Source organism: Anas platyrhynchos, chromosome 7 (assembly GCF_047663525.1).
Source record: "Anas platyrhynchos isolate ZD024472 breed Pekin duck chromosome 7, IASCAAS_PekinDuck_T2T, whole genome shotgun sequence".
NCBI lineage: Eukaryota > Metazoa > Chordata > Aves > Anseriformes > Anatidae > Anas > Anas platyrhynchos.
The window spans coordinates 17662060-17675447 of record NC_092593.1 but is presented as its reverse complement, the minus strand read 5'-3'; the positions used below and the strand labels follow the sequence as shown (position 1 = coordinate 17675447).

Here is a 13388-nt window from a genome sequence, read left to right as displayed (position 1 = left end):
TTTCCTGGTGCTTGACTTTACATTTCCATGTATTCTCTGAAGTGCAGCCATATGGACAGCTGTCCCTAGAGCCCTCCTTTAGAAGGCACTATAGCCTGGAACTTAAGGAAGTGAGCTTTAATTTCTTCTCCAATTCTTCAGAGACAATGGAAAATTGTATCATGTATCCTATCCACCAGTTACTAATCAGTTGTTGCCTGTTACTGGGTACTGTGACAAACACAGTAACCAACTGGTTACTGCACCAGCCATGAAACTGGCAGCATAACATCCAAGTCCTGAGTGCTAATCATTTTCTAACACAAAGAGTCTTTTATATAGACATTAATTCATCTTCACAAGACTCTAGAAATCTACTTCTTCCTTGGCACATAGTGGAGTAGCTAAAGACAAGAATCACAAAAGGAGTTTAGGGCTATGGTACCAGCTGCTGCAGCCTTCAGTATATATCTGCCTTCCTACACAGTGTATGGGGCTAGCTGAAAAGCGATGCTTTAAGTAGAGCTGCTGTCTCTGTAGTCCTGAGTCCTTTCTAGTCATGTCTCTTGGAGATGAAAATTCATTTTTACATGGAGTAATTATGGCAGATCACAGAGATTATAATTCTTCACTCTTGTGGCTACAGCGATCTTTGGGTTCCAGCCTCCATTCTAACAATGTTTGCATGTTTTATGGCATGGTAGGCAGTAGGGTATTCCCACTTTGCTGCTTTTGACGATCAGTTTTACTGACTGATTTTCTATTTTACTGGTGCCTAGAACCAGCCCTCTGAAGACACCATCCTTGCCAAAGGCAGAATCAGCTTTACCTAAACCATTTCTAACATATGTTTGCCTGTTTTGAAGATCTATATTGGTGATAAAGATTTCACAGCCTCCCAAGGGACCTTCTGTTCTTCCTTACAGATTTTTTTTCTAAATCTCTAATTATTCTTCAGTTGAACCACACTTTCCACAAGGCACAATGCACAAACTGGACAATATGCTCCAGCTGAGACTTTCCACGATAGCTTTCAACAAATACATGCTGGCTGTTTTGTGTCCTTAAAACAGGACAAAAGCCTAAGCTTTTATACAAACTTGTTCAATTATTTGTTCCAGTATTTTTCTGAGAATGGAAGTCAAGCAGAACAGTATGTAATTCTCTTGTTTCTTCTGTTCTTCTCTCAGAGATAAACATGATGTCTGTCCTTTTTCATTCTTTCAGAAGCTCATCTGTTCTCCACAAGTTCTCAAAGATAATTGCTAATGGCTCTGAAATGTCTTTATTCTGTTATCTCTGAGTATCCGAAGAGGAATTTCCTCAAGCCCAGCTGGTTTGAAAATATTCACAGAAGTTATAATTCTAACCTGAATTATTTTGCCTTTGTCACTAATTTTTTTATCCATCTGATTGAGGTTGACCCTTCTACTGAAGAAAGAGGTAAAAAAGTTTTCAGCCTTTTCAATATAATCTCTAATAGTTTCCTCTAATTCCACTGAGTAGTAGATCACTCAGTCACTCTTTCACTCTTTCCTTTGTCTTTGTTTTGGTGTAGAGACATAAACAGATTTTTTTTTTTTTTTATCCTACCTTACTACTTATCCCATTCTGTGCGTTGACTTTTCTGATTTTGCCATCTTTTTACATCACTGCATTATTCTTATATACTCCCCAGTAATTTGACTTAGAGCACAGAATGTAGAAGCTTCCTTGACCTTAAAATAGTTATAAACCTTGCTGTTTCTTTAGCTTTGGGGGATTTTTAAAAGTACATTTCTTGTTTTATCCCTTGCATTGGAGTGATTTGTTTTATTTTCTCCTTTTCTAAAGGAGATATAAATTCTTTTGAGCTCCTTGTTTTATGTTTTTCAAGGATCACAATGGTGTCTGCATACTGGGTTCAGACACTGAAGTGTCTGTATAGATCTAATCCCGACTGCTTTGCCAGAAGTCACACTGTACATTATGCTAGAGCTGGGTCTGAGGCACAGAAGTGCCTTGCTTGCATCAGTTGCTTCTGATTCCTGCCTCATTTATGATCTGATTAAAGCAGGATTGTTTGGTTACTATCTGAATTGTGTAGGTTTATTTTATGCTAGCAAATTGCCTTGCTTACTAGTTTTTCTTTGCGTGCCCTTCATTGTCCTTGTTTATTTCTACATTGTCTTGAAAAAAAAAAAGAAAGAAAGAATGAAAAAAAAGTTTCAGTATGTATTTTTCCCATCTGGTTAGTCCAGCACTCTTCTTAATTAGTAAAATGCCATCCTGTCAGATTCTCTCCTGCCAGGAAGTCATTCAGCTACCAAATCACTTCTTCACCTCCATCATATATTTTAACATTTGAAAACAGCAAAACTGTAAGATATCACATTCTTCCTTACAACAGAAAAAGCAAGACCAACTACAGCAATGCTAATTAATTGTAGGTTAGGATTCATTTGAATTTAAACTGGGCCTCATGGGACTTCAGAGCATGTACCCAGAGAGTCACAAAATATGTAACAACACTCTTCTCAATTAACATTCATTTATTTGGGAACAATAAAAAGCTGCAGAAATAGGCACAACCTCTTCCTCAGTCTACCCGCACCGGTTTGTGCTCTGCCCAGACTGCTTTCCTAACTTTGTGTTCCAAAGGCCGGCTCCTTCTTATGTCTGGGAACTACCAGACTGGATCAAGTATCATACTATTCTGTTTCTGGAGACTTAAACCAATTTTTCCATTATAAAGCCACTTGAAAACACTGCATTGTCAATTAAATCATAAGCTTTATATCTGAATACATCAATTTTGTTACAGAAGAATAATTATTGTGTTTCTCTTCCATTGTTCTTAATGGAATGCCACCCATTTTAAGCTTTCTGCATGGTTTAGTTAATTTTCAAAAAACCCTTGTCATATCAGTAGAAATATTTAAATCATTCAATGCCAGCATACTGATTATAAATAACAAAGTTAATAAGTGTTAAAAATAAGCGCTCTTTCAAGAAAAAGGGACAGTCTTGAGAAATCTAAGCTACATCTATATTTGAAATATATAACATATGAATAGTTTCTAGACAGTTAACAAGCACAAAAGAAAATACAAATTTTCAAAACTTCATTAACATTTTTTTAGAATTTGCTAAAAAGAAATTCAGTAGGAGAGCATTCTTTATGTTAATATCATTTAACAGCAATTATAGCACTTTCCCCTTTTGTTTTTACTTTTGTAATCACTATAGAATGTGCAATAAAAATCATTTTCTCTCAAATTCTGTATGAATTTTTGCTTTTGCATGGAAGTAGTTTGAAAAAAAAATACACTAATGAGGTGTTTCTTTCAAGATTATGACCTGCTATATTCTGACTCCTCTGTGCCTCTGTGTTGTGGACTTTTCAATATTTTCCGGCAGGTTTGTTCATGTGAGCTTTAATGAAAAGGAAGCAGAGATAAGAGTCTCCTGTGCATAGAACTCACCCCTAGGCACCCACTTCCAGTTGCTGTTGGAGATTAAATCTCTGAATTAAAAAGGACATTCTTGTGCAAGACAAATAGAAGTGAGCAGAAAGAAACCTGTGACTATGGCTGAGCACGGGGACCATCGGCTCTGTAGGGGTGACTGTTCCAAGGTGTGAGAAAGCTGGCTAAACTTGCTGTATGAACATAATGTGTTGTAGGTTTTAGCATTAGTAGACCAGCAGAAGATGAAAAAATATATATATTTTCTTCTCTACTGTAGCTTGTGAAAACATTTTTGTATTAATTAAATGATATGAATTCTGTTTGAGTCAATGATGTATCCATAACGTGCAGCTAGGCTAAAATGCTACACAAACATGATATGAAATGTAATGATAGTTCCTCACAATACTTATTTATGCTTCAACCCTAGCTAAAGAACCTGAAGATGCGCAGGCATTGTGTTGGTAACAGAGAAAATCTTGCTGCTTGCTTCCTGTAACAGCCATGTAAGGTGTCAGCATCTCAGCCAGTAGGCAGAGACCCTGCATGCATTTCTAGGTTCCCTGAAGCTCTCCCTGGCATACTTGCACTGTTCTCTCAGACTGGATCCACTCCAAGAAATGAGTATAGCAAAGCCAGTATTTTAGAACATGGAAACTACCTCCTCCCCTCCCCTCCCCCCCACTGGTCTTTATTAATCACTGTCTATTTGGACAGCATTTTGCTTCCCAAAGTGTTTGTCAGATTTGTGCCCCAGGCATGCATACTTGAGAAATACAGTTTTATTTGGGTATTGAATAACATAATGCATCTCATTAGTAATAAGCTGATTTTTTTCTGACAGAACACAAGACTTATTAAATATGACTGTTGTGTTCATTCAATGTCTAAACAGGACCTCACTGCAAATCCCAATCTACTTGAGCAGACATACAGTAAAATGCCATAGGCAATACCTCATTATATCATTAGGAATAATGATAATAAACAGCGATAATGAATCTCTTGGCCTCTTTTATATTAAGAGAAATGAGAGCATAATGTCTCACACTGCAGAAAAAAATCAGTAGTTGACAAGAGGTTAAGACTGGTGTACAGTACAATGAAAAAGGTTAATTATGGAGAGATGTCAGACACCATTTATTTCATCTGTAATAGCAGTGTTCTGTTACATGATAAATACAGCTTTCACTCCTAGTCCTATCTTTGGCAGCCAATACTAACGTATAAAGCATCCTAGGAGTGGGCCTGTATATTGGGAATTTTTTGCCAACAAAGCTGAGGAACTCTAGGTAAATCTTCCTTTGTCTCAACCATTGTCTGTCTTTCAGTATGCATTGGTCTTTCTGTTTGTTCTTTCTCCCCCAGGATTGTTTCAGCTCCTTTTGGATGCTCTCGTCTTCATCCTCTGCTGCTCCTGTCTGGCTTCTAAGAGTTTCTCAGTTTTTGCTCTCCCTTTTCCCCTGCTCTATCAATTCCCTCCAACTCCTTCCTAGTCTGCTTCTTACATCCCAGAAGCCTTCCAGCCTTTGAATGCTGTGGCCACCACCTCTTTTCATTCCCAGATAGTTGCTTATTTGCAGTGGCTTGCCTGTGCTTCTAATATAAGTATTCTGGCTTGACAAACACCAGCCCCAAAGACTGGCAGCATCACAAAGCTTCCCCAGTGCTTGAGATAAGCAAGAAGGTTTTCTTCTTTTACTGCCTTAATATGTCAGTAGAAAAAAATACAAGTGGAAAACGGAAAATGCAATAAACGTTGCTGTAACAAGGGATTCACATGTGCACACCAAGGCAATACCTGTGGCAATATCATCTGTACCTAGAAGATGAATCTGATTTTACAGCTAGTGACATGGAAGGAGCCTCTCTTATTCCCGTTGTCAACTTTGTGTTATTTCTAAGGAGCAGCTGCAGTTGTAAAAAGACAACAGTTTGCCAGGATGCAGACTTCCTCGTGACTGTAAGAAAAATAAAATACATTGAATTATAGAAAATTGAAAGAGAAGGGCCTGGAAAAGTAAAAGAACAACCTGGGTTATGATCTGTGTGGTGCTAGGTACCTCTCCAGCTACCCTTACCTTTTTCCTTTCAGGTGAATTTCCTTCTGTTCCATCTCACCCCTCCACAACATTCAGGGTAATGTTCAGATTGAATCCACTCAGCACCCAGAATATGTTAGATTGGGTTTTTAATCAAATTGGTGTTCTTGTTGTTTAAACCTGTAAGTTTTCAAAACCAGTAGACTTGAAAGCAAACATCTATCTACATTCTTTGGATGTCTGAAGGCCTTACAAACGTAGGCCTGGAAATAAGTGTAATGAATGTGCAGTGATCATACTACCAGATTTATTAATTTTATCAGATTTATTTCTCTTCCTTATCTCCACCACTATTCCACTTTGATGTCTGAATGTGTTTGGCATTAGGCTAATGTTAAAAAAATCCACAAAACCAACAAACAAAGCAGCTTGGCTAAGATTGATCGAGCTGCTTCTGGGAAAACAAGAACTGACTTGAACTTTTTTTTTCTTTGTTTTTAATTTAAAAACATGGCATTTACCTGAAGCTTATCCAGCTCTTCTGGGATTTTTCCCATCTGTGCTGCAGTTACCATTTTCCTATTATTTTTTCCTTTTCTGTTGCTCTTGCTTGAAGATGAGTATGTGTACATTGCTAGTAAGCATTTCTCAGCTAGCACGAAAAGATTTGAAATGCTGTCAAATACAAAAGGTGTTTTGGGAAATCTATTAAAAATGCTGTCCTTTTATGACCTTCATTTTCATATTTTTTATATGTGCATGTAGTAAAACAGCATGATTCATTAAATATATAGCTTGGCATTTGGGTTCACCGTATGTTTTTGAATGTCGAAGCTATAGAGATTCCACCTCAACAGCTTTTTCCTATAATGTACTTTGAACGGAACATTACAGATGGTGCTCCTTGATTGCTCACAAAATTGCAGGTCTGTAGTTGCCGAACAATCTAATGGACTTCAAGGCTTAGTGTCAGACATTGAAGCAAAGGTGAACTTCCAGGTGAAAGCCAGAGTTATTTAATGATAAAAAATAATAAGATTGGGGCCTTTGAGTTTTATCTGTGGAAAATATTCTCAAATTAATCAGGTTTTACATCAATACAGTCTTGTAATTTACATTTTTTCTCCTCCATTCATAATTTCACAGATCAAACCCTTCCCATTCACAATCTTTTAACTTCCTTTTGGCACTTCAGGCACAAAAAAGAAGTGTACAGGAGGTGTAAGCATGAATAGGCGATCAAGGAGGAATATTGAAACATTGCCTGGGTGTGCAAGGTTAGAATTAGGAAGACCAAAACTTAGCTACAGCTGAAACTGAAAGGGATGAGAACAGAAAACAAAACAAAACAAACAAACAAACAAAAAAAACTGTGTGGGTGCATTGACAGCATAAGGAAGACCTAGAAAAATGTTGCTCCTTGATGAAAGCGATATGCAATCCAATAATGAATGACATGGAAAAAGGATGAGGGCTGAAAGCAATGCTATCTTTGGTTCCGTCTGTAGTAGCAAGGTCTGCTCTCAAGCCTTGCAGGTCTCTGTTCCTGCAAGTAAAGTTTGGAGGAGAAAGTTACCAACCTCAACATGCGGTTGAGTCAGAATCAGTCTGAGTAAACTGGACATGTGTAAGTCTCTAGGACAGATGGAAGTCTTGTGCTGGTGCTAGAGGAGCTGGTTGGAGCCAGTCTTTAACTTTGAGAAGTTGTGATGATTTGAGAAAGTCCCTCATAACCAGAAAAAAGAAAAATATTTCATCTATCTTCAGGAAAGGGAAGAAGGAGGATGTGGTGAACTACAGGCCTGTAATCCTATCTGAAGGATAAAAACAGGTATATATAAACATTTATTTTCTAAGGAGATGGGATCGTTTATTCTAAACCATAGATTTTGATAAGTCTTTATTATTACCTTTGAGGAAATAGGGTTGGTCTCTTGATTTTCTTTCTATCCTGACTGACTTTGAGTCTGTTCCACAGAATATTGATGGCCAGTGACTACAAACTAAGGGCTATTTAGGTGGGCATTGGGTTGGGTATAACTCTTCCCTGAAACCACAGCAACTCCTAGCATTGCCTAGCATTGTTCAGTAAACAATTTGCATGGCCTAGAAGAAAGTTAAACTATTTAATTTCATAATTTGTCTTAATATTTATGAAACAGAGCTACCTAGCAAGGAGAGTGAGTAGGTTTTATTTCAGTTTCAAAAGTGTTATATTTTTTCCTTCTGCTTAAGAGGTGCTTGACTCTACTTTGTCTCCTTTTCTGCGTTCCCCTTTTTCACCAGCTACTGATGGCTACAGCAGCATCTGCAGCCTCAGTTTAGCTTCCCTTTCTTTGGGCAACGGTCAGTGTGGTTTTTCTTCAGAGCTAAGACAGCCTTGGGCTTTCTAAGGTGCTTTATAGTGAGCTTTGTATTATTCCGAGCTTGATGACATCTTAAATTAATTTGCTTTCTTTTGAGTTTGTGGACTGGTGTTCTGGTCTTCTCAAAGCTAGGATAGTCTTACCAAAACCCTTTTACTATTATTCTGGCCCAAGTGGTGAGCCAGCATTTGAGGCCTTGCATGACTGATTGATATATGGATGAGTTAAGGCTTTAAAATGTTGTTGTTGTTGTTGGATTTGTTTGTTTGTTTTAATTTTATTTTGGTTTGGTTTTGTTTCATTATGGTTTGTTTTCTGGCCAGGAAATGTAAAGTCTGGTTTTTTCAGTGACCACTGTGTGAAAGAACAACAGGCAGTTCTTTGCTAACAGTTCCTGTCCAACTTCTCAGTTATTCCTGCTTCCCAAAGGAGCTGCCTTGACTCCCTGCTAAGGTGTAGCACTGACTGTCCCAATTTTGCTGGCCCTTGTTTGCTTTTTCTAGAATTTGCAGCCACTCCAGAGAGGAACCTGGGCTCATAGCATTGCTGTTTAACAGATCTGTGTACAGGCTATCAGCATTTGTTTCCAGTTTCTGTTATAGTTTGTAGCTGTCTCATTAAAATGCTTCTTCCTATTAGGATAACCAAGAATTACCTGACTTTAATGAGGTTTCTGATTGTTTGCAGGTCAAACACAGGCTTGATGGCTTTATGCTTTCCATTATAAATATATCCTAAACATTTCTAGTGCACAGATGTGCATAGATTTTACTTCCCCACAATTAACAAGGAAGTTCTCTATTTCTGCTACTCTTGTAATTTAACTTTCAACTGTAGACTGGTACAATCTCTGCTTTGTACCATATTCTTTCTCGATGTGTACTGTATTCCTTGCTCTCCATGCATAAGCCTGGAGTCCTAATATTGATGAAGATAACTTCTCCTGGTCACACTGTGAAAAAAAGGTCTATGGTTTAATCGCAGCAAAATCAAAACATTCTGAACATTCTGTTCACTATTTCTCACTGACTTTTTAGACTTCTCAAAAATAGACAGTTCCCCCATCATCACTATCATCTGACCTGTACCTTTGTTACTAACAGGGAAACCCTCATGCAGATGGCTTTCTGACTTGCTCAGGTGTTTCCCACTGTACCACTGAAGCCTACTCAAAAAAATCCTGATCAAAATAGTACTGGAAGTGTCCAAGCTGGAATGATTGTCTTCACAAGGTAGGCGAGAATGGTGTTATAAGTTTATGGTAAGATAGGTTTCCCTGCTATGTGCAATCTCTTACTGACTAATTAAGGTGCTTTTGAAAACATTTCCTTCATGCTCATCAAGCCCCAGATTCATCAGTTAAATATGAATTATACTGTAAGAAGAATTCTACATGTCAAGTTGTAATTTCTCTACAATATACCAATTCATCTTATCAATTTTTATTTTGACATTTAGACAACTTTTCTCTTATTTGCAAATACATTTGTGTGCAAATTATAATGCAGGCTCTTGCTGATTATTCATGACATACCCTTGGATACTGCTGTCATTTCATCTATTTACTCCTGAAGTCAAAGCAGTTATTTAGAAGGCACAGGGACTGTGATAACAACTGAAATATGAAATAGTTGTATTTAAGTGTTTGATGCAGTGATCCTTTTCAGGTGAGTATTTTTATTTATGTGGTTACACTAGAGATTTTTGTGTCCTCTGTACTAGAATAAGCACAATGGAAGCTTTACAAATATGTTTGGGTGTTCTATCTTAAGGAACCTTGGCCTACCAATATTTCAGAGAGAGACCACTTCTTTTTGTATTTCTTTTTATACTGCTCCTTTGGATGTTACTTCTCTGGAGCTTCTGTCCAGATGTACCAATATCTGTTTTTTTCAGATGAAAAATTAGTATTAGGAAAACTACTTAGAGATTTGAGTTGTCTTTGTAAATGATTTCTGGAACTTGGAATAGGAAGAGCCATTCACTGTACACTGCATTATGATAAACTTGGAATGAAACAGCTAATAGGTGATTTGTTGGTCATAAGTCTGAAAGTTTGGTGGAAGGGGTAAAGAGAGTTTACAGTTTTGAATTTAGTAAATATGGCCAATAGACTTCTGCAGTTGAAAATTCCTAACTGATACAATATAGTAAAACCTACTTTGTCTTTTAACTTTTTTTCCCCCATGGTCTAATGATGTAGTTTAGGGTCTGTGAATATTTGAAAAAAAATGTTACTGGCATCCCAAAGATACTTGTTTAAGCACAATTAAAGCAGAAGTTGGATGACTGCAGAGGGAAGTCACTGTTGTATGGATGTATGCTGAAAGGAAATTCTGTAGGAAGAGGTGCAATGGAAGCAAAATCTATAATCCAAACCTAGTTGCACAAAGGGAAGAATTACTATAGAAAGGCTCCATTTTAGATGACAAATTTGGGGTTGTTTTGAGTTAAACAAACAGAAGTGTCTTTGCAACAGTACACTGCAGCTTAAGAAGATGTCATTTTCTGACCTCCTGTGAGAGAGGAGGAAAATTTTCTATCTATCCCAGAGCATTCATTTGAGGCAACTCACTAAGGGATGTTTCTCAAATACTGATTGAGGACATACCAAGTTCAGAAAAAGGTAGCTGACCGTATTGACAGAAGCTGAGGAGACAGGTTACTGTTTGCTAAATGCTTTCAAGCCAGTTAGCTATTGAAGATTTGACATTCCTGCAAGTTTTTGCTATTTCTTACTAACGATTTTTCTCAGATTTTTTTTTTCAGTGATGACCATCCACAGAGTTACTCAGAAGCCTATTACGACTTCTAGAACATATCTAACACAATGAGTAACACTAATATCTGTATACAACTTATTGCAGACATAAAGTGTAAAGCTTTGTGATCTTCGGTACTGTGATGCTATCATTTGTACTATATAAAATTCTCATTTACATTTCCTGTGCAGAGGCTGTTTAAAGTTTCAGAATGGTAGATGGGTGTTTTTCAAGCTTTACAGTGAAAAGTAATAAGCATCAGTACAACTCACTGACAGGTTTTTGTTTTTTATTTTATTTATTTATTTTTAAACTGAAATAACAACTATGGAAATATCAGTATCTATTCATTGGATTTGTTCATCTGCATCTCCACAGGCCATAGATGTCCTTGGCCTCTTTATTATTTTTTATTATTATTATTTTTTTTTACCATATGGCCATCAGAACTGCTTTTTTGTTCTGTATTCAAGTATTTAAACAGATTTTTAGTGGATCTCAAGGCATACTGTGATTGTTTAAAACGTATCAAAAACATTTTCCCCATAGAAATAAAATATTTGTACTTAGTTAATACATTTTTTTTTTCCTCTGTAATCCTGTGGGATAGATTTTGCACGTAATTATCCTCTGCACTTCAGATCTCTAGAGATACGTGGTCTGGAAATGAGGAACAGAAGGCTCTCAACAGAAATTGAACAGAAGTCAACTCTCAGGTTCATGTTTTCTCCCCTTGAGAGTGAATAGCCAAAAAGGTGAGATACAATGAAAAAGAGGATGTATTTCTATAACATTATATTTTTATATTTTGAATCTCAGAGTAATTTAGAGGCCTCTGGAGATCATTTAGCTCAATGTCATTCTCAAAGGTGGGTCATCTAAGGTAAACCAGGTTCCTGAGGAACTCATTCATCTGAGTTTCAAAAATTTCCAGAAAAGGAAATTCCACTACTTCTCTGGGCAGCCTGTTCCAGTTATAAATGCCTTTTCTACACCTACTGGCTGCTAACACAGCCTTCATTACCACAAATGCACAGCTGCTAACCCATGGTCAACTTGTTCACCAGGATGGCAGATCCTTTACTGCATAGCTGCTATCTAGCCAGTTGGTCTGCTGTTCTTCCCCTCTACTCCAAATTCTCCCTTCTTATCCCCATAACACTTTATCAAGTCCTTTTTTTTTTTCTTCTTTTTTTCTTTGTTTCTTGTTTGTTTGATTGTTTGTTTTTGCAAGGGTCTCTCTTCTGATCCTGTAAATACAAACTTATCATGTATGTGCTATAAGACTTCCTGTACAGTCAATGGGGTAGTAAAGGACTGCAAGACCCATGAATCTTGTTTTTTCCTGGTGAATCCTCCAAAAGTTGCTGATCTGAGGGAGTTCAACTGCCTCTCTGTAGAAGAAATGGGAGCCTCCATGTCTTCATGAAAAAAACACATAAAGTTCTGCAGGTGTAAAATTTATTTTCAATTTGGGGTATAAGATTTAATTTGTCAGATTCTAGAAAAAGTCCTTGGTTTCACCTCTCATATTGTGTATATTTTGTATGTGTAACCTTTGAAAACATTTAGGAGATTCATCTTTGAAATTGCACGGGAAATATAATTAGCATACCACTAAAGCTTTCAAAATGGATTTACTTATGGATAGTAAGAAAGGGACAGTAGAAAACATTATAGGAATAAGAGAGCTCCATGTTGCAGTGGTAGAAAAGGAGCAGGAAGGCTATTGAACTAATTGTATAATAAGTTATTAAAAGAACTGCTATGGTGACAGATGGAAATAAACACTGCTGCATGAATAATAATCATGTTTTTCCCTACCCAAAGATCAACTCTAGACATTCTGTCTGAATTAATTTTCCTTTAAATTAAGAGAAAGAAACTAAACAGAAAACAAAAGAATTAATGAAAGCCTTGCATATGTCCCCTCTGTAATATGCTGTACTAACTCTCCCTCAAAAATGGAAGCTATCTTTGTGCACAGAACATTTAGAGATGTACATGCATGTGATGCAAACAGCAGTGATGAATAACATACATCATTTCATCCAAAAAGTAATTGCAGCTAAAAAAAAAGTTATTAAAGACAGTCCAAAAACGGACGCTAATAATAAATAAATTAAACAAAAGAAATAGAAGTGATTTCTGTATAGAAATTGTGGTCATATGAAAATAGAAGCCAGGTACTGATACATTTAGGTATCAGTATTGCTGCCCTTCTGTCTGTATAGATACATGATCCTAGTTTCTTATTCTTTTCCTCTTTTTGTAGTCCTATGGAATCAAATTATGTTTTTCAGGGCAGCCAGTAAGGTTCTGTATGTGTTTGTACAGCATATGAGCTCTCAAACCATCCGGGACCTCTAATGTGCTCTCATAACAGAAATAAGAGCAGAAGTAGTTGAATCATATGAACAAATTAGAGGGGTGATTCTGTAATTTTTATGTTGGCGTAATTCACGTTGATTCTGAAGCAAGTTCTGTGAAAGTGATGATTACAGGATTAGGTGGGTAGTTCTTCAGATCTTCTCTGTGTTGGCCCTTTTGTTTTCCAGCTGCTGAGGTTTATGTGTTGGTCCTCTTAAGCTATTAGGCTGTAAACTCTTTGAAATGGGAACCTTTTAAAGTTGCATTTTGTAAAGCACTAAGCATATTCTTTGGCCTAAATAAATAATGAGCTCTAAAATAGAAACATGTCCTTCAGACTCTGGCTACCAGAGACACACACTGATCTTGTTTGCATTGCTAGATGGTTCAACTCTGATTTGTTGTATTGTTATGTCTTCA

General features: G+C 36.9%; 1 long non-coding RNA gene across 1 annotated transcript in view; it reads left to right on the top strand.

Annotated features, from left to right (window-relative positions):
• The window catches only part of LOC140002926 (uncharacterized), a 76683-nt gene extending 65327 nt beyond the window's left edge, over positions 1-11356 (top strand). The window contains exons 3-4 of the long non-coding RNA XR_011810603.1: positions 8940-9068; positions 11240-11356. This is a non-coding gene — a long non-coding RNA (uncharacterized lncRNA). The remainder of the gene's footprint in view (positions 1-8939; positions 9069-11239) is intronic.
• Positions 11357-13388: the final 2032 nt, after the last annotated feature.